Source organism: Rhineura floridana, chromosome 3, assembly GCF_030035675.1.
Source record: "Rhineura floridana isolate rRhiFlo1 chromosome 3, rRhiFlo1.hap2, whole genome shotgun sequence".
Taxonomy (NCBI): domain Eukaryota; kingdom Metazoa; phylum Chordata; class Lepidosauria; order Squamata; family Rhineuridae; genus Rhineura; species Rhineura floridana.
This window is the reverse complement of record NC_084482.1, coordinates 221,591,864-221,617,423: the sequence shown is the minus strand read 5'-3', so window position 1 is coordinate 221,617,423 and position 25,560 is coordinate 221,591,864. Positions and strand designations below refer to the sequence as shown.

The following is a 25,560-nucleotide window of genomic DNA, read 5'->3' as shown; positions in this document are numbered from 1 at the left end:
GTACATGCAAAGCAGGTGTTCCCCTTCTGAGCTGCAGTCCCTCCCCAAATATCCAGGGCCAGGCACCCATTTCCACGACAGCATCCCTGCAGTGGAAAGTTAAATAGCACAGGTACTAAATCCATACCTTCAACATTCATCAGTCAAGGGGGAAAAGTGCCCTTACCGAGAGAGGCCACCGTCTCATAATTCTCCTCCATGACTTCCCTGTGCAGAACTCTTTGGCCAGGATCCAGCAGGGCCCATTCCTCCTCCGTGAAATACACGGCCACCTCCTCAAAGGTCACCAGACCCTGGAAGGGCAACAGATCCTGGAAAAAGGAGAGGCAGTTTCTCCAACATGTACCATTTGCTCAGCCAAAAACTTGAATAGCTTTCAAAGAAGATTGGACAAATCCATGGAGGATCAGGACATCAGTGGCTATGAGCCACAATGGCAATGCATTCCCTCCGCTGCCAGAGGCAGTATGCTGGGAATGGCAACAGGGCAGGACACTTGGCAGCTACACTTTGGTTCATATCGTACTAATAGCCTGACCAGTGGGGCACGCTGGGATTAATTAATTAATTAATTTTATTGCATTTATATACAACCCCATAGCCGAAGCTCTCTGGGTGGTTTACCACAAAAGCAATATAGAAATCTAAAAATACATTTTAAAAAGCAATTTAAAAGCACATGCTAAAATGCCTGGGAGAAGAGGAAAGTCTTGACCTGGCGCCGAAAAGATAACAGTGTTGGCGCCAGGCTCACCTCATCACAGAAATCATTCCATAATTTGGGGGCCACCACTCAGAAGGCCCTCTCCCTTGTTGCCAGACTCCGAGTTTCCCTCGGAGTGGGCACCCGGAAGAGGGCCTTAGATGTTAAGCGTAGTGTACGGGTGGGTTCGTGTCAGGAGAGGCGTTCCATCAGGTATTTTGGTACCAAGCCGTGTGACTCTCTTGAAGCTGTCCCACTCTCTTTTTCTTTGCATTTCTTTAGTACAGTTACTTTTTATTTAGCTTTTGTGGGGGTGAGTATTTCTGGATTTTACACTGCTCAGACACAATTGCAGGGCAGAGCTTGATTGACTCTCGAAAAAGATCCCACCTCTCCAAGAGTGTATTTTAGGAGTTTTGCCAGAGTTCTGCCAGACACGTGTCACCGAATCACAAGTGGGGCGAGTGCTCATGTGTTCAGGTCCTGCTTGCAGGCTTCCCACAGGCATCTGGTCGGCCACTGCAAGAACCGGCTGCTGGAACAGACGGGCTATTGGCCTGATCCGGCAGGCTCTCCTTATGCAGCCTCAGAGGTAGTATTCTCCCAGAGCCCTCCCCGCTATGCTCAGGGAGATGCACCCCAGCTGTCCCCTCGGTCTCTCCCCCAATGATCCTCCCCTTACCTGATTGGGCTGCCCGGCTGCTCTTTCCACTCTATCCTACAGAAGAGACAATCCGGACGGTGCCTCTGAGGCCATGGGGCTGCCTGAGAGGGAGGAGTAAACTAGGCCAGCTCTGGGACTCCCACAGCTTTCACCACGATGCACGTTTTGTAGGGAGCAGCTCTCAAGGGCCTGCAGAGAAGAGACGGAGGATGGGAGGAATTTCATCCTTCATGCAAATTTGGGTTCCAGAGGTTTGAATGTTATAAGCAGCCTCAATCCAAATAAATAAATGGCACGTCCCTTTCCTCTGTTGTTTCCCCCCACAATGCTTGATCTGCAAAAGGCCTTAAAGGCCCCAAATCTCTCTCAGAACATTCTCCAGTTTCTTCCAGACTTTTCTCCATGCTTGGGCACCTCTTCTGTCCTTTGCTACCCCCAGGAATTTCACCCATCTCGGACCCCTCACCTCTCATCTCTCCATCTGCTTCCTCAAAGTCTTTAATTCCTGAGCCCCACAGAGTTTCTTCGTCACATTGTGAACCATTTCAGGCTTTATTATTAGGCCCTTTTCATCATGGATATAATTAAAAATTTAATCTGCACAGATATTAATTCCATGTCATCTCCCTGACAGTTGGCAAAAAAATAGGTTTTGCACACACCCTAACCCTAACCCTAACCCTAAAGAAATACTGGGGGTGAATTTGGTCAAATGACTCCATCTTGGAGCTTCCTGGGGATGCAAAACACCTCCAGTCTTTCCATCAGAGATATGGGGAGAGGAAAAGTGAGATGCATTCAGTCTGGTTCAGCTCACTGGGCAATGAAAAGAGTATGAAGAACTACTTTCAATACATCCATTTCAAGATCAACAGGACATCATCTTGGACCCCTCGCCTCTCATCTCTGCTTCTGCATCCGCAAAGCCTTAATTCCTGCTCACCACAGAGTGTCTTCTCCACATTGTGAATCATTTCAGGCTTTTATTATTGGGCCCTTTCCATCATGGATGTAATAGTGACAAATAGTGGTAACAAGAGAGGAAGGTCTAGGCTTAATGGACAATATAAAAACTGGCAAGTCACCGGGCCCGGATGGCATCCACCCGAGAGTTCTCAAAGAACTCAAATGTGAAATTACTGATCTGCTAACTAAAATATGTAATTTGTCCCTCGGGTCCTCCTCCGTGCCTGAGGACTGGAAAGTGGCAAATGTAACGCCAATATTCAAAAAGGGATCCAGGGGGGATCCTGGAAATTACCGGCCAGTTAGCTTAATTTCTGTCTCTGGAAAACTGGTAGAAAGTATTATTAAAGCTAGATTAACTAAGCACATAGAACAAGCCTTGCTGAAGCAGAGCCAGCATGGCTTCTGCAAGGGAAAGTCCTGTCTCAGTAACCTATAGTGTCAACAAGCATATAGATAGAGGTGATCCAGTGGACATAGTGTACTTAGACTTTCAAAAAGCTTTTGACAAGGTACCTCACCAAAGTCTTCTGAGGAAGCTTAGCAGTCATGGAATAAGAGGAGATGTCCTCTTGTGGATAAGGAATTGGTTAAGAAGCAGAAAGCAGAGAGTAGGAATAAATGGACAGTTCTCCTAATGGAGGTATAATGTGCTTTATTTCACAATAAACACATCTTGATTCTTTAACATAAGAATAGTATACTTTAATCACCGTTCCACAGGGCACAGTCTTTACATCTGCTTATGCTGTGCTTAACCCATCTCAACCGAAACACCAACTGAACTCAACTGACAATTCCAAGACCTTAAAGAGAATCAAGATGTGTTTATTGTGAAATAAAAAACACATTATATGGTGTCAGAAGTCCAAAATGGACTCAGTCCGGCCTCCACCTCCTCTGGTATTGCAAGGTAATCTGGCTGAGACATGGAAGCGATGGGAGCAAGCTTTTATTTTATATCTTTCTGCAGCTGGAGTTAATAATGTTGCTAAGAATTGACAAATTGCTATTTTGTTACATTGTGTTGGAGAGGAAGCATTGGCAGTTTACAATACTTTTGATTTGCCTGAAGGGGGGCCACAAGACATAGAGGAAGTTCTTTTTTTTTTTACAATAATTTTTATTCAAGTTTTCATAGAACATAGAAAACAAAATCATAAAACATTCAAAAACAAAAAGCAAAACAAGACCAAAAATAATTAAACAAAAAAAATAAAAAATAAAAAAGTTGACTTCCCATTTGTCACAGATCAAATCAGTTATAGGTCTACAATATATAACAATCCTGTCTCTTAAATCATATTATAAAGTCACTTTCCTCCAGTAGTTATCTTAGTTGGTCATCAAATCTCATAAACATTACTTTATTCTTTCCACAAAAAGTCAAAGAGAGGTTTCAATTCTTTAAGAAATATATCTATCAATTTTTTTCCAGATAAGCATATCGATTAATCCATCTCATTAATAATTATAATAATCTTATTGTCATAGCCATAGTCCAAATAAACATTTCAATTAATCTATCTCATCAAAATCTGTTAAGTTCAATAATTTCAATAGCCATTATTCCATTATCCCTATTAGTTCCATCTTCCATCTTCAGTAGTCCTGTTAAGTCCAGTAATTTCAGTGTCCAATCTTCCATTATCAGTATTCCATAATAATCTTGCTGTCATAACCATAGTCATATAGTAAGAGTCTGATGGGAATTTCGTCCATTCCAAATATTTTCTTGCCATCCATTCTACATAAGTTGCTGAAATACTGTTGTAAAATCATATCTCTGTTCTCTTTTACAAAATGCACTGTCTCATCTCTTGAAAGTTTTTCCATTATCACATGGCTGCAATTAATTCCATAGGTTTTCTCCACATCAATCTCCATCACATCATTCCAGTCCAGAAGATTATCCAAGCCATTGACAACTTCATCTCCAATATCTTCATTGATTTCTTTAGAGATAACGTTGAATTCCAAACAGTGGATTTTATTTCTAAAATCCATAATCTCCAGAACTTTTTCCAATTCCACGTTTGTTCCAATCTCCAGGGTCTCCTCTCTCACAGGATCCCCTATTTCTTTAAGCTCCTGTGTCATTTTACTCAATTCAATTTTCAGCTCCTTACTGCTCTGTCGCAGGATTTGTTTCGTTATCTCAATCTCATCCATTATTTTCCAAAACATAATCACATCCAGATTCTCAGCCACTTTCTTGATTGCCATGTTTAAAACCACGAAAACGAAACAAGACAAAAATAAAAAAGAACCACTTCTTATTTCAGCAACAATTGGGTTAATAATCCAGACTTGGTGACATCACAGTATAAGCAGAGCAGCCTGCCTTTATCTCTCTATGCTTAAGAATACAAAAACAAATGTAGTTCCCAGGATCTAAACAGTTAGTGGCGTCGTAAAGAAGCAGATTCGTCAAAATAAAAGTAATCCCAGACCATATGATATTCTTCGGAATAAAAATCAGGAATAAAAATCCCTCTTCTGTGTATATCTTTAGAATGCACTTCCAGGACAGCTTTTTGCAACAAAAACAGAGATAGGCTTTTAATTACGTAAACAAAGAAGAGTTATAGCTAACCGAGGAGATGTCGAAAGCCGATCAATCTGACAAATCTCCTTTTACTGCAACAATTAAAGTCAAGTAAAAAAATATTAGAAAGAAGGGTGCTTGCCTGTTAGTCTGTTCTCTCTTTGAAGAAAAGATGAACGTGTCGCTTTATCAGATAGAGCTTGTTTGAAGTCCGTCCTGCATTGTCGGCTGGACCTCGTCTCATAAATTAATGAAATTCAGTCCTCCCAACAAAAACAGGCTTTTGAGGTTAATCTCTACGTTTCTCCCTGCCCGGGAGAAGTTTCATCAGTCAAAAAAAAAAAGTTCTGACTGATTTATATCTGAATAAGCTTCTTTTGCGGCGGGAGCCCGTCCCAAAAGCAGGCAAAGGCGAAGTCACCCTTCCCGGAAGTCCCGACATAGAGGAAGTTCTTGAACAATTTAGGATATATTGTACTGTTGGCGTGTGTGCATTGTTGCGTGAAACAGCATATGTTACGTTGGAGTTAAGTTGAGCAAGAAACTTCTTCAGAGCAGTAGAGCATGTTAAGAGTCTTTTATTAAGACATTATGGCTTAAGGCTTAAGAGTAAATACATGTAGAATTTCTTCAGTCACCCCCCCCTTCTGGTACATCTCTCTCCAAAGGTAAACATAGAACACAACCTCTCAGTTCAGAGGCATGATACAGAAGACAAAACTCACAGACTCTGTTAGAACTTTCCCAGTCGCTATCAGATGGTTACCATAGCAACGGCCCTGGCAGTCCGTTCCCAGACTGGGCAAAGACATAACTCCCCCTTAACTACAGTTTTTCAGAACTTTCAGACTTGATGGAAAACTACCAGGCCTCATGCCAACAAGTCCCCCTTTTTCCCATCATGTCTGTCAATTACAAATAAATCTCAACAATACATCTCCACAATACATAGTCATACAGTAATACATTTCAGTAGTTTAAAATTACATCTCAGTACATTACAGTACATTACAGTACATTTCAGAACATCTCTGTACATTTAGCTAGAACTTTATTCAATCAAACTTTGGTTGAACACAAGTCAAATAAAGTGGCTCAGGATCCATTTCTACAACTTTATTCATTCCAGGACTTGTTATTAATCCCACGGTAAATCTTTCAGGCGGTTTGCCTAAATTCACTCTTGTAGAGCGTCTTAAAGGAACCAGGGCTTCAGCTCTCTCTGCCCCCCCATTTGTACTTGCGCTTGTGCTTGGCACCGCATGCCCAGGAGATTCCATTTCCTCAGCTTTTCGTTTCTTCGATCTGCGTCTCCCACAAATGAGCTCATTTAATGCATCTTTGAGAGGAATTTGTGTGCCTTCCACTTTAATGTCAAGATTTCGCTTAAATGTCTGTGCTTGTGTTCGTGTTTGTGTGTCATCTGTTCCTGTAAGAATGACTGTCTGCTTTTGATCCCAAGGTTTCTCTGAGACTTTAATGCTTCTGCTCAGAATTAACTGCTGTGTTTCTGGACACCACACTCTGAAATATGCATTCTGAAAACCCAAAACAAAACATTGCTGTGCTCGAGGTGCAAGCTTGCCTCTTCTCTTGTGTTGTGGAATGTGTACCCAGCATCTAGCTCCGAATTTTTGAATGTGTTCTATTTTAGGCTTTCTGCCAGTAAGTTTCTCATAAGGAGACATTCCAAGTGCACTATGTAACACCCTGTTGTGAATATAATTCGCATAAAGAATTGCTTCTGCCCAGAAAGAATTCCCTAAACTGCAATCCATCAGCATGGCTCTCATTGCTTCCTGCAGCACCCTATTTTTTCTCTCAGCAGTTCCATTGGAAAACGGGCTAAATGGAGCAATGAAATTCTGGTTTATTCCCTTACTCTCCAGAAAGTCACTCAATGCCTTATTCGTGAATTCCCCTCCCTGGTCCGAGCGTATGGCCCCCACTGTGGTGCCATGTTGAGTTTCGATTCTCTTAATGAACAGTTTCAGCTTCTGCTCAGCTTCACTTTTATGCTTTAACAGAAAAACATGAGAAAATCTTGAAAAATCATCTACCAGTACCATGAAGAATTTCGCACCTCCTCGTGAAGCATTTATTGGCCCTGATAAATCAACATGAACTAGCTGGTAGGGAGCTGTTGTGGTTCTTTCAGCCTCCCGGTTTATTGGTGCAATAGTCATTTTAGCTTTATGACAAGAATCACAATCCATTAACTGACCACAATCTCTTAAATGCATGTCTTCACTATGCATTGGGGTTTTCTTAATCGTGTCAAGGTTTGCATGCCCCAGCCTTTGATGCCATTCATGGATGCAGCCCTGATGTACCTGTGCCTCAGCGTTTAACACAGCACACCCTGCTTGACTGCTCTTTATTACAAACTGTGAATCATTCAGGCTTCCCTGCATGCACACTTGATCTCCCCTCATTACAAAACATTGGTCTTTGTGAAACAAAACTGAATAATTACAACTCACCAGTTTGCTAACTGATAAAATATTATGAGCCAATTCCGGAACAAACAAACAGTCTGACATTATTCCAAGCTTGTCAAATTTCACCAGACCTTTAGCTTCCACAGATTTACGTGATCCATCTGCCAGGTAAACAAAGTCTTGCACTTTTTCTGAAATGTAAAACAAACGTCTGTCTTTAATTAATATATGGCTTGCCCCGCTGTCAATAATCCAGGTAACAGGTCCTAAATCTTGAGACTTCTGTTTACAAACAAAGTTCACACTGCCCTGCTTCAAGCCTCCATCCCTGGAGTTTCGCTTGACTGGACAGTCCCGCTGTAGATGCCTACGATCTCCGCAAACAAAACAAGACTTCAGCCTCTGTTGCTGCTCCTGTTTATAATCCTTCGGCATGGCATATTTCACCTCTTGCCTCCTGACAGCTTCCATCGACTCGGCTCCTTTCGCCTCCTGTCTCCGCTGCCATTCTTGGGTCAGCTTTTCCTCAATAAACGCAACATTCAAACCTCCGTCAGGCATGGCTTCGAAAGGCATGACCATATTATTCCAAGTCCCATCGAGCGAAGCCAGGATCAGATAGGTCTTCTGAAGCTCAGAGTGTTCGACGCCTCGGTCTGTCAGCTCAGCAAACAGGTGTCTGAATTCTGTGAGATGCTCACTCAAGTCGCACTCACCCGTGAAGCGCATCTGATACAGCTTCCGTGCCAAACACAATCTAGATCCCGCGGTCTGTTGCACATGAATGCCTTCCAACCGGTCCCACATCTGTTTGGCGTTTGTAGCATCCCTCTCGTGTAGCAGTTGAGAGTCTGATAGAGCCAGAAGTATAAAAGCTTGAGCTCGCTCATTGTTCCTAGTCCAAGCCGCTGTAAGGGGCGCAGGGGGTGTACCTTCAATAGCTTCCCATAAATCTTCTTTTACTAGCAAAGCCCGCATTCTCGGCTTCCAGCTGCCATAATTCTTTTCATTAAGCCGTTCCATCGGCAAGCCTCCCCCAGACAGGTTTACAGCCATGTTGCTCACCTCCGTCTAGTACAATCAATCAAGCTGCCCTCTGGAACTCCATCTGCCGTTCAGACCAGCAACTTACTCCCATGTAATATGCTGTGGATCTGGGCCATAACCCCTGTTGGTGTGTGTGCATTGTTGTGTGAAACAGCATATGTTACGTTGGAGTTAAGTTGAGCAAGAAACTTCTTCAGAGCAGTAGAGCATGTTAAGAGTCTTTTATTAAGACATTATGGCTTAAGGCTTAAGAGTAAATACATGTAGAAGTTCTTCTGTCACCCCCCCCTTCTGGTACATCTCTCTCCAAAGGTAAACATAGAACACAACCTCTCAGTTCAGAGGCATGATACAGAAGACAAAACTCACAGACTCTGTTAGAACTTTCCCAGTCGCTATCAGATGATTACCATAGCAACGGCCCTGGCAGTCCATTCCCAGACTGGGCAAAGACATAACTCCCCCTTAACTACAGTTTTTCAGAACTTTCAGACTTGATGGAAAACTACCAGGCCTCATGCCAACAAGCACTCCTTGTAAGAACATGATATTTGAACGCTATGCTTTTTGGAACCACTCACAGAGATATCAAGAAACCAGTGAACAGTTTGTGACTGAGCTTAAGCTTAAGGCTAGTAAGTGTGAGTTTGGTGCAACAGTTAATGATATGATACGAGATAAGATTGTGTTCAGCGTTAAAGACGAAAAATTGAAGAAAAGATTGATTGCGGAACCTGAGCTTACTTTGGAGAAGGCGATTGAAATATGTCGTTTAGAGGAAATAACAAGAGTTCAACTACAAGCTATGTCAACTCCCTCAAGAGATGGCCAAGAGTTACATACAGTATCTGTGATTGATAAGACCCATGGACAAAGTCCAGTACAGGCTTTTGGATCTGATAAGTTTCAATCTAAAGATAACTATGAGCAGATTAAATATAGTAGATGCTCCTGTTGTGGTACTGTGCATCCACCTCGAAATTGTCCAGCGTTTGGAAAAACCTGTTATAAATGTCATATGAAAAATCATTTTGCTAGAGTATGCAAAGTAAATTTACTCAGTGCCAAAAAGGGGCAACAGAATTATTCGATGCATGAGCTAGATTTAAACAGTTTGTTTATAGGAGAATTAACTCATGAAGCTGGTGAAGATTTGGTGAGTGGATGGTATGTTGATATAGTTCTGCAAGGACTCTCAGTAAGGTTTAAGTTGGATACAGGAGCTGAGGCAAATGTTTTGCCTCTACAAATATTTCATGAGTTACCAGACAAGAAGGTGTTGTTTAAAACTGATGTTTGTCTTGTCTCTTATGGTGGAACTCGTATAAAGCCTGTGGGAGCTATTGTTCTTGATTGTCGTACTTACAGAGGGGCAGCAAGGCTGATGTTTTATGTAACAGATGGATCCTCTCTTCCATTGCTTGGACGAGCAGCTTGTGAGACTCTGGATTTAGTTCGTCAAACTGATAATGTGACTACAGTTCAATCATTAACGCAAGAACAGCTACTTAAGAAAAATTCTGATGTGTTTGATGGGCTTGGTGAATTTGAAGGTGTCCACCATATACATCTTGTTCCTACTGTGGCTCCTGTTATTCATGGATGTAGAAAAATTCCTTTTGCCATATTGAATAAACTGAAAGAGACTTTGGGACAAATGAGAAATGCTGGAGTGATATTCAGGGTTATAGGTCCTACGGAGTGGGTCAGTAGTCTTGTTATTACAGAGAAGAAGAATGGGAAGTTACGGATATGTCTTGATCCTCGGGATTTGAATAAAGCAGTTCGTCGACAACATTATACAATTCCTACAACAGAGGATGTTTTGAGCCGTCTAGCAGGAATGAAGTTTTTTACTATTTTAGATGAAAAGGATGGTTATTGGCAAGTCAAGCTAGATGCACATTCTTCACAGTTATGTACATTTAATACACCTTGGGTACGATATTGTTTTAATTGTTTGCCATTTGGGCTTAAGTCTTCTAGTGAAGTGTTTCAACAGAAAAATGAGGAAGTTTTTGGTCATATAAGAGGGGTTTATATGATAGCTGATGATATGATTATTGCAGCAGCAACCTCAGAGCAGCATGATCAGATTCTTTGTCAAGTTATGGATTCAGCAGAGTTATGGATACCAGAGGCAAGGTGTTCAAATATCACATTCTTACGAGGAGTACAATATATCCTAAATTGTTCAAGAACTTCCTCTTTATCTTGTGGACCCCCTTCAGGCAAATCAAAAGTATTGTAAACTGCCAACGCTTCCTCTCCAACACAATGTAACAAAATAGCAATTTGTCAATTCTTAGCAACATTATCAACTCCAGCTGCAGAAAGATATAAAATAAAAGCTTGCTCCCATCACTTCCATGTCTCAGCCAGATTACCTTGCAATACCAGAGGAGGTGGAGGCCAGAATGAGTCCATTTTGGACTTCTGACACCATATAATGTGTTTTTTTTCACAATAAACACATCTTGATTCTTTAACGTAAGAATAGTATACTTTAATCACCATTCCACAGGGCACAGTCTTTACATCTGCTTATGCTGTGCTTAACCCATCTCAGCTGAAACACCAACTGAACTCAACTGACAATTCCAAGACCTTAAAGAGATATTATAGCACAGGAGGGCTGTAGAAAGTAGAGTCCCTCAAGGATCAGTATTGGGACCTGTACTTTTCAATTGGTTCATTAATGACCTAGAATTTGTTTTTTTTTTCAATTAATTTTTATTCAAATTTTCAAAACCAAGACAATACAAAAAGAAGAAACACAAATCATAAACTTATACAATAAAAAATATATATATATATAAAAATATTGACTTCCGATTTATCATAGTTCAGCTATAAATCTATAATATATAAAAAGCCTGTCTCTTAATAGATTATAAAATCACCTTCCTCCAACGGTTATCTTAATTGGTTTCAAATCTCATTAACATCATATCATTTTATTCTTCCACAAAAAGTCAAAGAGAAGTTTCCAATCCTTGAGATATATGTCCATCAATTTTTTTTCTAGATAAACATGTCAATTAATCCAACTCATCAAGTCTACTTAGTCCAGTAATTTCAAATCGCTCTTCTTCCATTATCCGTATTGATTCCATCTTCCATCTTCCATCTTTATGCACCCAGTAATCTTGCTGTCATAGTCATATAATAAGAGTCTGATAGGAATTTCCTTTATCACAGATATTTTCTTGCCATCAATTCCGAACGTATCACTGAAGTATTGTTGCAAAGCCGCATCTCTGTTCCTCTTTTTTACATGATACACTAGCATATCTCTTGAAGATTTTTCCATTGACACAGAGCAGGGATTAATTCTGTTAACTTTCTCCATTTCAAGTTCCATCAAGTCCTTCCAGTCCAGGAATTTTTTTGAACCAATAATATCTTTATCTCCAATATCTTCAATTCCTTCAGGGACAGAGCTGAGTTCCAAAGCATAATATTTATCTCCAGGATCCATCACAGCCAGGAAATCCAAATCTTTTTCCATGTCCATATTTAATCCAATCTCCATAGTTTGAACCTTGCCTTTAATTTCTCTTTCATCTTTTTTTGGTTTTCCAGAGCTATCTTTATTCTCCTTTCTCATAGAATCCTGCATTTCTTTCAGCACCTATCTCATTTCGTCAAATTCAGTTCTCAACTCTTGACTATTATTTCTCAGTTCTTGTTTTATTGACTTAATCCCATTCATTATTTTCTGAAACATGTCTAAAGATAAAGTCCCTTCTTGTACATCCATGATCTTCTTAATTGTCATTCTTAAAGCCAAAGGAACAAAACTCTTTCAATTTTCAATGTCCCAAGCAAAGAGCAGTTTATTTCTTTATCCAGTTACAAAGGAGTTAATCTTTCAAACCAACTGGCGTCACACTCTAAACAGCCCTTATCTCTTATATGTCCAGAAGTACAAAAACAGCTTTAGTTCACAGCGTCCAAATGACTAGTAACAGAAAGAATGTGCAGATTCGTCAAAAAAAAAAAAGTAGAACAGGAAAAATAGTCCCAGACTTATATTACACAAAAATCTTATAGATCAAAAAGATTTTTCTTATCTCTTCCAGTCAGAAACCCCTCATCCGTTGTAATCTTTATAATGCTATTTTCAAAGTCAGCTTTTTGCAATAAAAAAAAGATAGGCTATTTTTATTTTCTTCCCCCTTAATTCCGTGAGTAAAGAGAAGGAAAGTTTTGGCTCACCCAGGTTTTCTTAATTACTGATCCTCTGACAAATCTCTTTAGCTGTATAGATAAGAAAATAATGAGCGCAGACAGGAGAATATTTGCCTGTTAGTCCGTTTTCTTTAAAAAGAAAAAAAATGGATCACTTATTCAGCTGAGCTAGCTAGAAATCCTCTCTCCGTCCGAGCTGCTGAAAGACCTTCTTTCTGATGAATTCCAGTCTCCAATACTCACAACAAAGCTATGTGGAAAATCTCACGTTTCTTCCTTATCTGGAAGAAGTTATCCCCAGTCAAAAAAGACCCTTCTGACTGGATTTAAAGCTCAATAAGTTTCATCCAAGACAGGAGCCCATTTCGGAGGCTGCACAGGCATAGGGATCCTCCTGGGAAGTCCCATTAATGACCTAGAATTAGGAGTGAGCAGTGAAGTGGCCAAGTTTGCTGACGACACTAAATTGTTCAGGGTTGTTAAAACAAAGAGGGATTGCGAAGAACTCCAAATAGACCTCTCCAAACTGAGTGAATGGGTGGAAAAATGGCAAATGCAATTCAATATAAACAAGTGTAAAATTATGCATATTGGAGCAAAAAATCTGAATTTCACATATACGCTCATGCGGTCTTAACTGGCGGTGACCGACCAGAAGAGAGACCTCGGGGTTGTAGTGGACAGCATGATGAAAATGTCGACCCAGTGTGCGGCAGCTGTGAAAAAGGCAGATTCCATGCTAGGGATAATTAGGAAAGGTATTGAAAATAAAACAGCCGATATCATTTTTTTTTTTTTTTACAATAATTTTTATTCAGATTTTCATAAAACATACAAGACAAAACCATAAAACATTCAAAGACAAAAAACAAAATAAAAAATAGTTAAACAAAAAAAAATAAAAAAAAATAAAGAGTAAAATATTGACTTCCCATTTGTCACAGATCAAATCAGTTATAAGTCTATAATATATAACAATCCTGTCTCTTAAATCATATTATAAAATCACTTTCCTCCAGTAGTTATCTTACTTAATCATCAAATGTCATAAACATTACTTTATTCTTTCCACAAAAAGTCAAAGAGAGGTTTCAATTCTTTAAGAAATATATCTATCAATTTTTTTCCAAATAAGCATATCGATTAATCCATCTCATTACTAATTATAATAATCTTATTGTCATAACCATAGTCAAAATAAACATTTCAATCAATCCATCTCATCAGAATCTGTTAGGTTCAATAATTTCAGTAGCCATTATTCTATTATCCCTATTAGTTCCATCTTCCATCTTCCATCTTCGATAGTCTTGTTAAATCCAGTAATTTCAGTGTCCAATCTTCCATTATCAGTATTCCATAATAATCTTGCTGTCATAGCCATAGTCATATAGTAAGAGTCTGATGGGAATTACCTCTATCCCAAATATTTTCTTGCCATCCATTCTGAATAGGTTGCTGAAATACTGCTGTAAAATCATATCTCTGTTCTTTTTTTCAAAATGCACTGGCTCATCTCTTGAAAGTTTTTCCATTGTCACATGGCTGCAGTTAATTCCATAGGTTTTCTCTATATTAGGCTCCATCACATCATTCCAGTCCAGAAGATTATCCATGCCATTGATAACTTTATCTCTAGAATCTTCATTAATTTCTTCAGAGATAACATTGAATTCCAAACAGTAGATTTTATTTCTAAAATCCATAAACTCCAAATCTTTTTCCTGTTCCACGTTTGTTCCAGTCTCCAGGGTCTCCTCTCTCACAGGGACCCCTATTTCTTTAAGCTCCTGCGTCATTTTGCTCAATTCAATTTTCAGCTCCTTACAACCCTGTCGCAGGTCTTTTTCCTGTTCCACGTTTGTTCCAGTCTCCAGGGTCTCCTCTCTCACAGGGACCCCTATTTCTTTAAACTCCTGCATCATTTTGCTCAATTCAATTTTCAGCTCCTTACAACCCTGTCGCAGGGTTCGTTTCGTTATCTCAATCTCATCCATTATTTTCTGAAACATAGTTACTTCCAGATTCTCGGCCACTTTCTTAATTGCCATTTTAAAAGAAAAATATAAGAGAACCACTTCTTATTTCAGCAACAATTGGGTTAATACTCCAAACTTGGTGACATCACAGTATAAACAGAACAGCCAGCCTTATCTCTCCATGCTTAAGTAAACAAAATGCAGTTCCCAGGATCGAAACAATTAATGGCGTCGTCAGGAAACAGATTCGTCAAAATAAAATAAACCAAAAAGAGAGTAGTCTCAGACAATATAATATTCTTCAGAATAAAAATCAGGAATAGAAATCCCTCTTCTGTGTGTATCTTTAGAATGCAAATCCAGGACAGCTTTTTGCAACAAAAACAGAGATAAGCTATTAATTAGTGAATAGCAGAGAGAAGTTATGGCTCCCCGGTGAGATGTCAAAAACCGATCAATCTGGCAAATCTCTTTTAAACAGCAACAATTTAAGTCAAGTAAAAAAAAATATAGAAAGAAGGGTGCTTGCCTGTTAGTGCGTTCTCTCTTTGAAGAAAAGATGAACGTTCGCTTTGTCAGATAGAGCTTGTTGAAAATCCGTCCCACCTTCGTCGGCTGGACCTCGTCCCATAAATTAATGAGATCTGGTCGTCCCAACAAAAATAGGCTTTGAGGTTAATCTCTTCGTTTCTCCCTACCCGGGAGAAGTTTTATCAGTCAAAAAAAAAAAAATTCTGACTGATATATCTGAATAAGCTTCTTTTGAGGCAGGAGCCCGTCTCAAAAGCAGGCACAGGCTAAGTCACCCTTCCCGCAAAACAGCCGATATCATAATACTGTTGTATAAATCTATGGTGCGCCTGCATTTGGAATACTGTGTACCGTTCTGGTCGCCTCATCTCCAAAAGGGTATTATAGAGTTGGAAAAGGTTCAGAAGAGGGCAACCAGAATGATCAAGGGAATGGAGCGACTCCCTTACGAGGCAAGGTTGCAGAATTTGGGGCTTTGTAGTTTAGAGAAAAGGCGGGTCAGAGGAGACGTGATAGAAGTGTATAAAATTATGCATGGCATTGAGAATGTGGATAGAGAAAAGTTCTTCTCCCTCTCTCATAATACTAGAACTTGTGGACATTCCAAGAAGCTGAATGTTGGAAGATTCAGGACAGACAAAAGGAAGTACTTCTTTACCCTGCGCATAGTTAAACTATGGAATTTGCTCCCACAAGACGCAGTAATGGCCACCAGCTTGGATGGCTTTAAAAGAAGATTGGACAAATTCATGGAGGACAGGGCTATCAATGGCTACTAGCCATGATGGCTGTGCTCTGCCACCCTAGTCAGAGGCAGCATGCTTCTGAAAACCAGTTGCCGGAAGCCTCAGGAGGGGAAAGTGTTCTTGCACTCGGGTCCTGCTTGTGGGCTTCCCCCAGGCACCTGGTTGGCCACTGTGAGAACAGGATGCTGGACTAGATGGGCCACTGGCCTGATCCAGCAGGCTCTTCTTATGTTCTTATGAAAAACTTAATCTGCACAGGTATTAATTCCATGTCATGCCCGACAGTTGGCATAAAAATAGGTTTTGCACACATTGTAAAGAAATATTAGGGGTGAATTTGGTCAAATGACTCCATCTTGGAGCTTCCTGGGGATGCAAAACACCTCCAGTCTTTCCATCAGAAATATGCGGAGAGGAACAGTGAGATACATTCAGACTGGTTCAGCTCACTGGGCAATGAAAAGCGTATGAAAAACTACTTGCAATACATCCATGTCAAAATCAGCAGGATGCCTTGTTAGTACCATCCACTCGTATAATCCAAGTTAACCTTTACACATTTCTGGACTACAACCCCCATCTTCCCTGGCATTTGGCCATGTTGTCTGGGGCTGATGGGAGATGCAGTCTAATAATACCTGGAGGGCACCAGGTTACAGAACGCTGCTCCAAGTTGAGCAGGTGATGCACGAGGTGGAAAGCTGAACAGCAAACTCATCTACTGTATTGGGTTGAACAACTGAGGCAATAAGTTGATTTAATTATTATTATTATTACCGATACATTTTATTATATTTTTATATTTCTATGCAGGCCTTCCTCTAATGAGCTCACCATGATTTGTCCCCCTCCTTTTGTCTTCACAACAACACTGTCACTGGGCACAGGACACCACCTGAATTTCACTCCTGAGGAGGGATTTGAATCTGGGTTCCTGTGGACATAGCATTAAACTATGATTCCAATAATACAACAGACACACACACCTGCACAGACGTTGAAGGTCCCACACAGAGTGGATGTCCGAAATCTGGAGTGGCACATAAAAATTCTGCACAGTTTATCCTCACAACAATCCAGTGAGGTGGGCTGGGCTGAACAAAAGTGGTCACTGCCCCAGGGTCGCCCAGGGACCTGCATAGATTTGGGGGGGGGAGATCATAGACACCTTATTTTTTTGGGAGCAGGCTCTCAGCAGACTCCCCATGTCTCCAGCAACCTATGAGCCAATCAGCAAGAAAGGAGAGTGTATTAGCAACTGAGAAGAGTCTTCTAACATGCTTCCTTGTTCTTTCCTGTTAATTAGAGTGAATCAGAGTGAAAGGAGGTGAAGTCAGCCACTGAGACTCTTCTCAGGAGGCAACACTTTGCTCTTCCATGCTTTTTGGCTCCTAGCTGTGGGAGAAGGCATTAACATGCATCTCATTCTCAACCCAGCAGGAACAGGATGGGAGGGGGCATGGCTATCATGAAGGGACCCTGCACTTCTGAATTTGCCACTACACTACTGTAGAGATGTGAAGGTCCATAACAACAGTGGAAAAATTTGGAGGGAAAGCAGTTTTTTCTCCCCTCTCCCGTGCTCTGACCCCGCTCCTTAGAGTGCTCTGTATTGCTGCCCTGGGCACATTCTGGGAGGAAGGGCAGGGTATAAATCTAATAATTAATTAATTGCACTGAAGAAATGTCTGACTTGTTCGTGTCTACAAGAGACTCTACTATACACATGTCAGTGACACATCCATAGCTCCACCCTCTATGGCCTTTGACTGGAAATTGGCCCTTGGACTGCTGCTTGTGCGTAAATGTGGCCCTCGGGTTGAAGAATATTCCCTAACCACTCCATTAGCCACAGGCTCTCATCCGAGACCACCTTACAGGGCTGTTGCGACCACTGCCAAGATATTGTGCTTTGGACAGGGGGAATGCTGGCCACGCCAGGAGACACAGACCCCCAGTCAGAGCTTGGAAAAGTTACTTTTTTAAACTACAACTCCCATCAGCCCAATCCAGTGGCCATGCTGGCTGGGGCTGATGGGAGTTGTAGTTTAAAACAGTAACTTTTCCAAACTCTGCCCCCAGCACCCCCACAGATTGACCAATCCTGCAAGAGAAGCTGAGGTCCACTCCTCTAGGGTCTTCCCCTCCAATACACTCCCAAGGGGATGTCTGGAGAAGCTCTTCCCCTGGAGCCCAGCTGAGGAGGGGGCATTTATTCACCCATTTCCTCCATCCTCTGCCTTGAAAGCTTCTAGAAGCCCATTCAGAGCCTGGTCAGGTTCAGATTCCTCTCTCCATCCCTCCATTTGTCTTCCCTGGCAGGAAGGAAACTGACCAGTCCCTCTTCCAGTTTAGGAAATCCAAAAGGGGCTCTTCCTCCAGCTCTGGGGCACTTTCTAGGGATTCCCAGAGGGAAGAGGGGCCACTTCCATCAACCCCCTCCCCCTCCCAAAAAGCAAACCTTCCTTCTCTCTCCCCTCCCCCCACCAGTCCCCTGTCAGGCCCACGAATTGCAAAGGCAGCTCCCCTCCCCCAGCTGTGGCCCTCAAAACCAACACAGGACATCAACCCCCAACAGCTGCATCCCTTTCCCTGGGCGATGGCTTCCAAGAGGGCCTCGAAAGGCCAACCCCGCGGCACTTCGGACCCCCCTCTGCAAATGGATTGCATGCAGCAGGGGTCCCCCTGAGGAAAAGGGGGAGTGGGGCTCTTCCCTCCTTTTCCCTCACCCCCCAACAAAAATACCAAATCTCCCCCCCCTTGCACCTCTTTGCCCTCTACACGCTCCCGCTTCCTCCTCTCTGGGCCTAATACTTTCTTTACCCGGAATACCAATGAAGACAGCCCTCCTACTTCCCCTTCAATATGCTCTCTCCCCCTCCATGTGATTAAGACTTCCTGCCTCTCTAGGAACCAAAACTCCTTTCCTTAACCCATCGGAGGACTAAGTGGCAAGAGCTGCTTCTGCCCCCCCACTGCCAACATTTTCCTCCCTGCCTTCTGTCCCAAAATTGCAGCTCATCTTCCTCTCTTGCCTCCTGCAGAAGCAGCGGCAAGATAGGTGTGTTTGCTGTGTGATATATAGAATATACACGTTTGTGTGTAAAAAGTAAAGTGTTCAGGAGGGACGGTGTAAAAGCTGGAACAGAACATGCTGGAATGGGCTCTTTAGAAAAGAAATTGATGCCAAAAACACTAGGATGTGTTAGAGACACATGAGAACAACATTTAGGAACAAAAACCATTCCGATAGCATTTTTATCAACCCTTTAACAACCAAAATGCCCTCCGGAATGGAATGAACAGCCCCAAACGGCGACTTCCCAGCGAGCCAGACCTCTGAAATTCACCAGTCCCACATGACTACATGGGATGCATGCAGTAAGACACAAAACGTCCACGCAAACCACGTTCCGATACCTGTTCCGGGCTATAATACATTTTTACGTAAACCAGCCCAGAACAGAAACTTCCGAATCAGCCAGACCTACCAAAATTCACCAACCACACATGTTGCTGCCTCTCGTTGTGTTGGGAAATGGGAGATAACACAGGATGACCCAGGAACCTATGGGGTGATCAGCAATACCTTTTCTTGCTGTTTGTAGGTCCGCTAAGCAGCACTATTGGTGCTGCTATCAGGTTGCGAATGGCTGGTGAATTGGGGAGGGAGAGAGAAAGAGAGATTGGAGGGGCAAGTCGGCTGGCAGAAGGGGGAGAGAAATAGAGTTTGCCTTCTGTGAAATAGATGTGCTATCACAGGAAAAAAACTGGGTTCAAAGAAGTGCTCTTGTGTGCTTGGGCTCAGACTCCACCTCTGCCTTGTATTCAAGTTCTGGGCCAAACCTCACCAGTTTGCTTTCTGTGAAATGAGTTTCTGACACAACTACTTTCAAAATCAAGGTTATTAAAGTCTGGAACCTGTGGGAGGGACTCCTACTCATTGAGCAGAGCGCATAAGGTGGAGGCAGAAGAACTTTCCAGTCAAAAGGCTCTCAGGCAAGAAGGCTGGAGAACAGGACCTTGGACAGCCACTGCCAGTCTGAGGGCCAAACTAGAGGAGATACCAATCATGCAACAAACAATTGCACGATGAGCTTTGCAACACTAAATTGAAGGTGCAGGGCAGCTGATCCCTAGTGGGGTCCTGACATGCACCTGTTATTTACATTGGGAACAACAACAACACCACCAGCTCACCAGTCTAATCACTTTTACTGGCTAGATCCCAAGGAAGAGGCAGGAAGGGACAGGAACAGGAAGTGCTTCAAGCAACCTAGTCCCCGAGTTCAGCAGTTGTGCAACTGACCTCCCAGTCAGTAATCTTCACACTTCTGATTCCCAGAAAATGGCATTCAGAGGCATACTGCTTCCCAGAGAGAAACTACAGGGAAGCATCATTAACAATTGCATAACATGGATTAGTTACACAACATGGATTAGTTTGAAGTTACCAGACCATTCATATATCTGGCCCAGAACTATCTATCCCAACAAACTGCCTCCCCCAATAATTTAAGCAGAGATTTTCTGCAGCTTTGCTGCCTTTCCTAAAGGCCCTTCTATTGCCTGGAGAAGCCATTTGGCTATGTGACCGCTGACAAAACCCAATTCTCACTCCTTTTCTCTATGCGCACCAGATGACAGTGAGGTCCTTCTTTTGCCTGCTAGGAAATAGCACTGAGACCAGATGAGACTGTGGAGTGAAATCAGTTTGGAAAATGTATTTAAAATATATCAGCAGAAAACTAGTGAATTCATTTTACTTTATGAAAGATGTTAGAATAGCCAATACAAAAAACATCTAAGCAAAATAAAAACCATGTTATACACAAAAATACATTTTTTAGTTATTTATATTAATAAAATGTGTACACTGCAGAAGAATTTTATAAAGAATATAAAATGTACATTAAAATGGTCAATAAAAAAATCAACATTTAAAAAACACTAAAAATCAATAAAATCAACAGTTAAAGGTATGCTAAACTAAACTATATGAAAATACTGAGTAAGGAGACCCTTAGGAACAAGGACTAGTATTATTTTATTTTCATTTAGAAATCACTTCCCAGAAAGTATCTCAAAAATACCACCAAAAAAAAACATTTCATATGCAAACCAATTAAAAATATTTTAAAATCCCACACAGACCCTCCGTGACGCAGAGTGGTAAGCGGCAGTAACGCAGCCGAAGCTCTGCTCACGTCTGCAGTTCGATTCCAACGGAAGGAGGAAGTCGAATCTCCGGTAAAAGGGGTCGAGGTCCACTCAGCCTCCCATCCATCCGTGGTCAGTAAAATGAGTGCCCGGCATATGCTGGGGGGTAAAGAAAGACCGGGGAAGGAACTGGCAGTCCCACCTCATATATACGGTCTGCCTAGTAAATATTGCAAGACATCACCCTAAGAGTCGAAAACGACTCGCACTACAAGTGCGGGGACACCTTTACCTTTTAAAATCCCACAGAAACAGTAATAAAGCTCTGCCCTTAAAACGTTTGTTGAAAAAGGAAGGTCTTCTATAGGCCCCACGAAAAAAAAACACCTGTCTGATATGTAACAGGAGGAAGTTCAAAAAAGTAGATGCCACCACACAAAAGGCCAGGTTTCTCTATCATGCAGAGTGGACTTCCCAATGAGATGGTATGCGTAAGAGGCCATCTTCTGCAGACTTCAGTGATGGGCTGCATATATAACAGGTGAGATAATTTTTTAAGCATCCTGGCCCCAACCTGTATAGGGCTTTAATCTATGTAGCCTGCAAGATGAAGAATAAAGCTCCCATTGAAGTTCTTTCCATACTCCCTACATTTCAATTGTTTCTCCTGCGTATCACCTGTGATGTAAGCCTACTGCTTTCATTGAATCTCTTTCCATACTCCATGCATTAAAAAAGTTACTCCACAGTGTTTTTTCATACGAAGTAAGTGTGCTCTGACTGAACCTCTTTCCACTCACTACATTTAAATGGTTTCTCCCGTGTGGGTTCTGTGATGTAAAACAAGGCTACTGCTTACACTGAAGCTTTTTCCACACTCTCTGCATTTAAACGGTTTCTCCCCTGTATGGGTTCTTTGATGCAAAGTACGGTGACTGCTCTGACTGAAGCTCTTTCCACACTCCCTGCATTTAAATGGTTTCTCCCCTGTATGGGTTCTTTGATGTGAAGTAAGGTGACCGCTCTGACTGAAGTTCTTTCCACACTCCTTACATTTAAATGGCTTCTCCCCTGTGTGGGTTCTTTGATGTGAAGTAAGCTTACTTCTCTGACTAAAGCCCTGTCCACACTCCATGCATTTAAATGGCTTCTCCCCTGTGTGTGTTCGGTGATGTAATTTCAGGCTACTGTTTACACTGAAGCTCTTTCCGCACTCACTGCATTTAAATGGTTTCTCCCCTGTGTGTGTTCTTTCATGTAATGTAAGGTTACCACTCTGACTGAAGCTCTTTCCACACTCTTTGCATTTAAATGGCTTCTCCCCTGTGTGGGTTCTTTGATGCGAACTAAGGTCACTGCTCTGACTGAAGCTCTTTCCACACTCACTGCATTTAAATTGTTTCTCCCCTGTGTGGGTTCTGTGATGTAAAGTAAGGCTACTGTTTACACTGAAGCTCTTTCCACATTCCCTGCATTTAAATGGTTTCTCGCCTGTGTGGGTTCTTTCATGTAAAGTAAGCCTACTGCTCTGACTGAAGCTCTTTCCACACTCCCTGCATTTAAATGGTTTCTCGCCTGTGTGGGTTCTTTCATGTAAAGTAAGGCTAGTGCTCTGACTGAAGTACTTTCCACACTCTCTGCATTTAAATGGTTTCTCCCCTGTGTGTGTTCTGTGATGTAAAGTAAGTTTACTGCTCTGACTGAAGCTCTTTCCACATTCCCTGCATTTAAATGGTTTTTCTCCAGTGTGGGTTCTTTCATGTACTGTAAGGTACCACTTGTGTCTAAAGCTCTTTCCACACTGCTTGCATTTAAATGGCTTCTCCCCTGTGTGGGTTCTGTGATGTAATTTAAGGTTACTGCTTTCACTGAAGCTCTTTCCACACTCCATGCATTTAAATGGTTTCTCCCCTGTATGGGTTCTTTCATGTAATGAAAGTTGATCATTCCGAGAGAAGCTCTTTCCACACTCCTTGCATTTAAATGGCTTCTCCGCTGTGTGGGTTCTGTGGTGTAATTTAAGGTTACCATTTCCACTGAAGCTCTTTCCACATTGCCTGCATTTAAATGGTTGCTCCCCTGTGTGCGTTCTGTGATGTAAAGTAAGGCTGTTTTTTACACTGAAGCTCTTTCCACACTCCCTGCATTTAAATGGTTTCTCCCCTGTGTGTGTTCTTTCATGCAATGTATGGTACCACTTGTGGCTAAAGCTCTTTCCACACTGCTTGCATTTAAATGGTTTCTCCCCTGTGTGGGTTCTTTCATGTAATGTAAGTTGACCATTCTGAGGGAAGCTCTTTCCACACTCCTTGCATTTAAATGGCTTCTCCCCTGTGTGGGTTCTTTGATGTGAAGTAAGATTACTGCTCTGATTAAAGCTCTTTCCACACACCATGCATTTAAATGGTTTCTCCCCTGTGTGGGTTCGGTGATGTAATTTAAGGCTACTGCTTACACTGAAGCTCTTTCCACACTCCATGCATTTAAAAGGTTTCTCTCCTGTGTGGGTTCTTTTATGTGAAGTAAGATGATCGTTCTGAGTAAAGCTTTTTCCACATTCCCTGCATTTAAATGGTTTCTCCCCTGTGTGGGTTCTGTGATGTGAAGTAAGGCTATTTTTTACACTGAAGCTCTTTCCACATTCCATGCATTTAAATGGTTTTTCTCCAGTGTGTGTTCTTTGATGAAAACTATGACAAGTAGAGGATTTCTTGCTCCCATTCTTTGGCTGCTTTCTTTCAGACGTTTTTGGTCCCCTGTGATTTCCAAATATCTCTTTTTGACTCTCAGTCTTGGCTATTACCAGTGGCACCATCTGTGGTTTTCTATAATTCTCATTCTGCCGGTCACCTGCTGAGGGGGAAGAGGGTTGAAAAAAACACATTGGAATTTCAAGGCAAAAACAAAGCATTTCATCACAGATGAAGCCCAGCTCCTGACATTTTTTCCTTGTAAAAATCATTATGTAATCGCCAGGATAAGCCTTAAAATGGACGCCGATATCACTGTTCAATTCTTTTGGTATCAAGTTTAGCAGAAGATATATGAGTACTCTTATACTCTTATACGTTATGTTGCAAAGGTCTCTATGGTTTGATTTATTTCGATTATTTCATTTAGATAGTTTGGTAGACAGTGCTGGGAAGGAGTCAGTGGTCGTGGTGCATGTTGGCACCAATGACATGGGGAAATGCAGCCGTGCGGTCCTGGAAGCAAAATTTAGGTTGCTAGGTAGGATGCTGAAAGCCAGGACCTCCAAGGTGGCTTTCTCTGAAATGCTACCGGTTCCATGCGCAGGACCAGCCAGACAGGCCCAGCTTCGCAGTCTCAATGCGTGGATGAGACGATGGTGTCGGGTGGAAGGGTTCGGATTTGTTAGGCACTGGGGAACATTTTGGGACAAGCCGGGCCTGTACAAAAGGGACGGGCTCCACTTGAACCAGAATGGAACAAGACTGCTGGCACTTAAAATTAAAAAGGTGGCAGAGCAGCTTTTAAACTGACTGAGCGGGGAAACCCGACAGGAGCTGAAAAAGGTCCGGTTCGGAATAAACCTCCCCCCTGGGATAAAAACCAAAGAAATGATGAAATTTTAAAAGGGGTAGGCCTAGAAGTAGGCATTGTGAGAGCAGGGGCACAGGATATAAATTCAGAAGAGCAAAATTACCACAGGCCTAACCACAAGTACCAAAGACACTTGAAGAGAGACACTGCTTACAAGTGCCTGTATGCTAATGCTAGGAGCCTCTGAACCAAGATGGGAGAACTGGAGTGCTTGGTCTTAGAGGAGAGCATTGATACAGTGAGCATAACGGAGACCTGGTGGAATGGAGAAAACCAGTGGGATACGGTTATCCCTGGATATAAACTATATTGGAAGGACAGGGAAGGACGTATTTGTGGCGGAGTCGCTCTATACGTGAAAGACGGCATTGAATCCAGCAAGCTCGTAACCCCAAAAGAGGCAGACTCCTCCACAGAATCATTGTGGGTGGTGATACCGTGCCCCAGGAGGGACTTAATACTGGGAACGATCTATCGTCCCCCTGATCAAAATGCTCAGGGAGACCTTGAGATGAGATATGAAATTGAGGAAGCATCCAAACTAGGAAATGTGGTAGTAATGGGTGACTTCAACTACCCGGACATACACTGGCTGCATATGTGTTCCAGTCATGACAAAGAAGCAAAATTTCTACATATTCTAAATGACTATTCCCTAGACCAGTTGGTCATGGAACCGACCAGAGGGACGGCAACCCTGGACTTAATCCTCAGTGGGGACCGGGACCTGGTGCAAGATGTAAGTGTTGTTGAACCGATTGGGAGCAGTGACCACAGTGCTATTAAATTAAACATACATGTAAATGGCCAATTGCCAAGAAAATCCAACACGGTCATATTTGACTTCAAAAGAGGAAACTTCACAAAAATGAGGGGATTGGTAAAAAGAAAGCTGAAAAACAAAGTCCAGAGGGTCACATTACTCGAAAATGCTTGGAAGTTGTTTAAAAACACTATATTAGAAGCTCAACTGGAGTGCATACCGCAGATCAGAAAAGGTACCACCAGGGCCAAGAA

The 25,560-nt window shown here is 42.0% G+C and overlaps 1 pseudogene; it reads right to left on the bottom strand.

Moving 5' to 3' along the window:
* Positions 1-24,310, bottom strand: part of LOC133381717 (zinc finger protein 91-like) — a 38,069-nt pseudogene extending 13,759 nt beyond the window's left edge.
* Between the last annotated feature and the right edge of the window lie 1,250 nt (positions 24,311-25,560).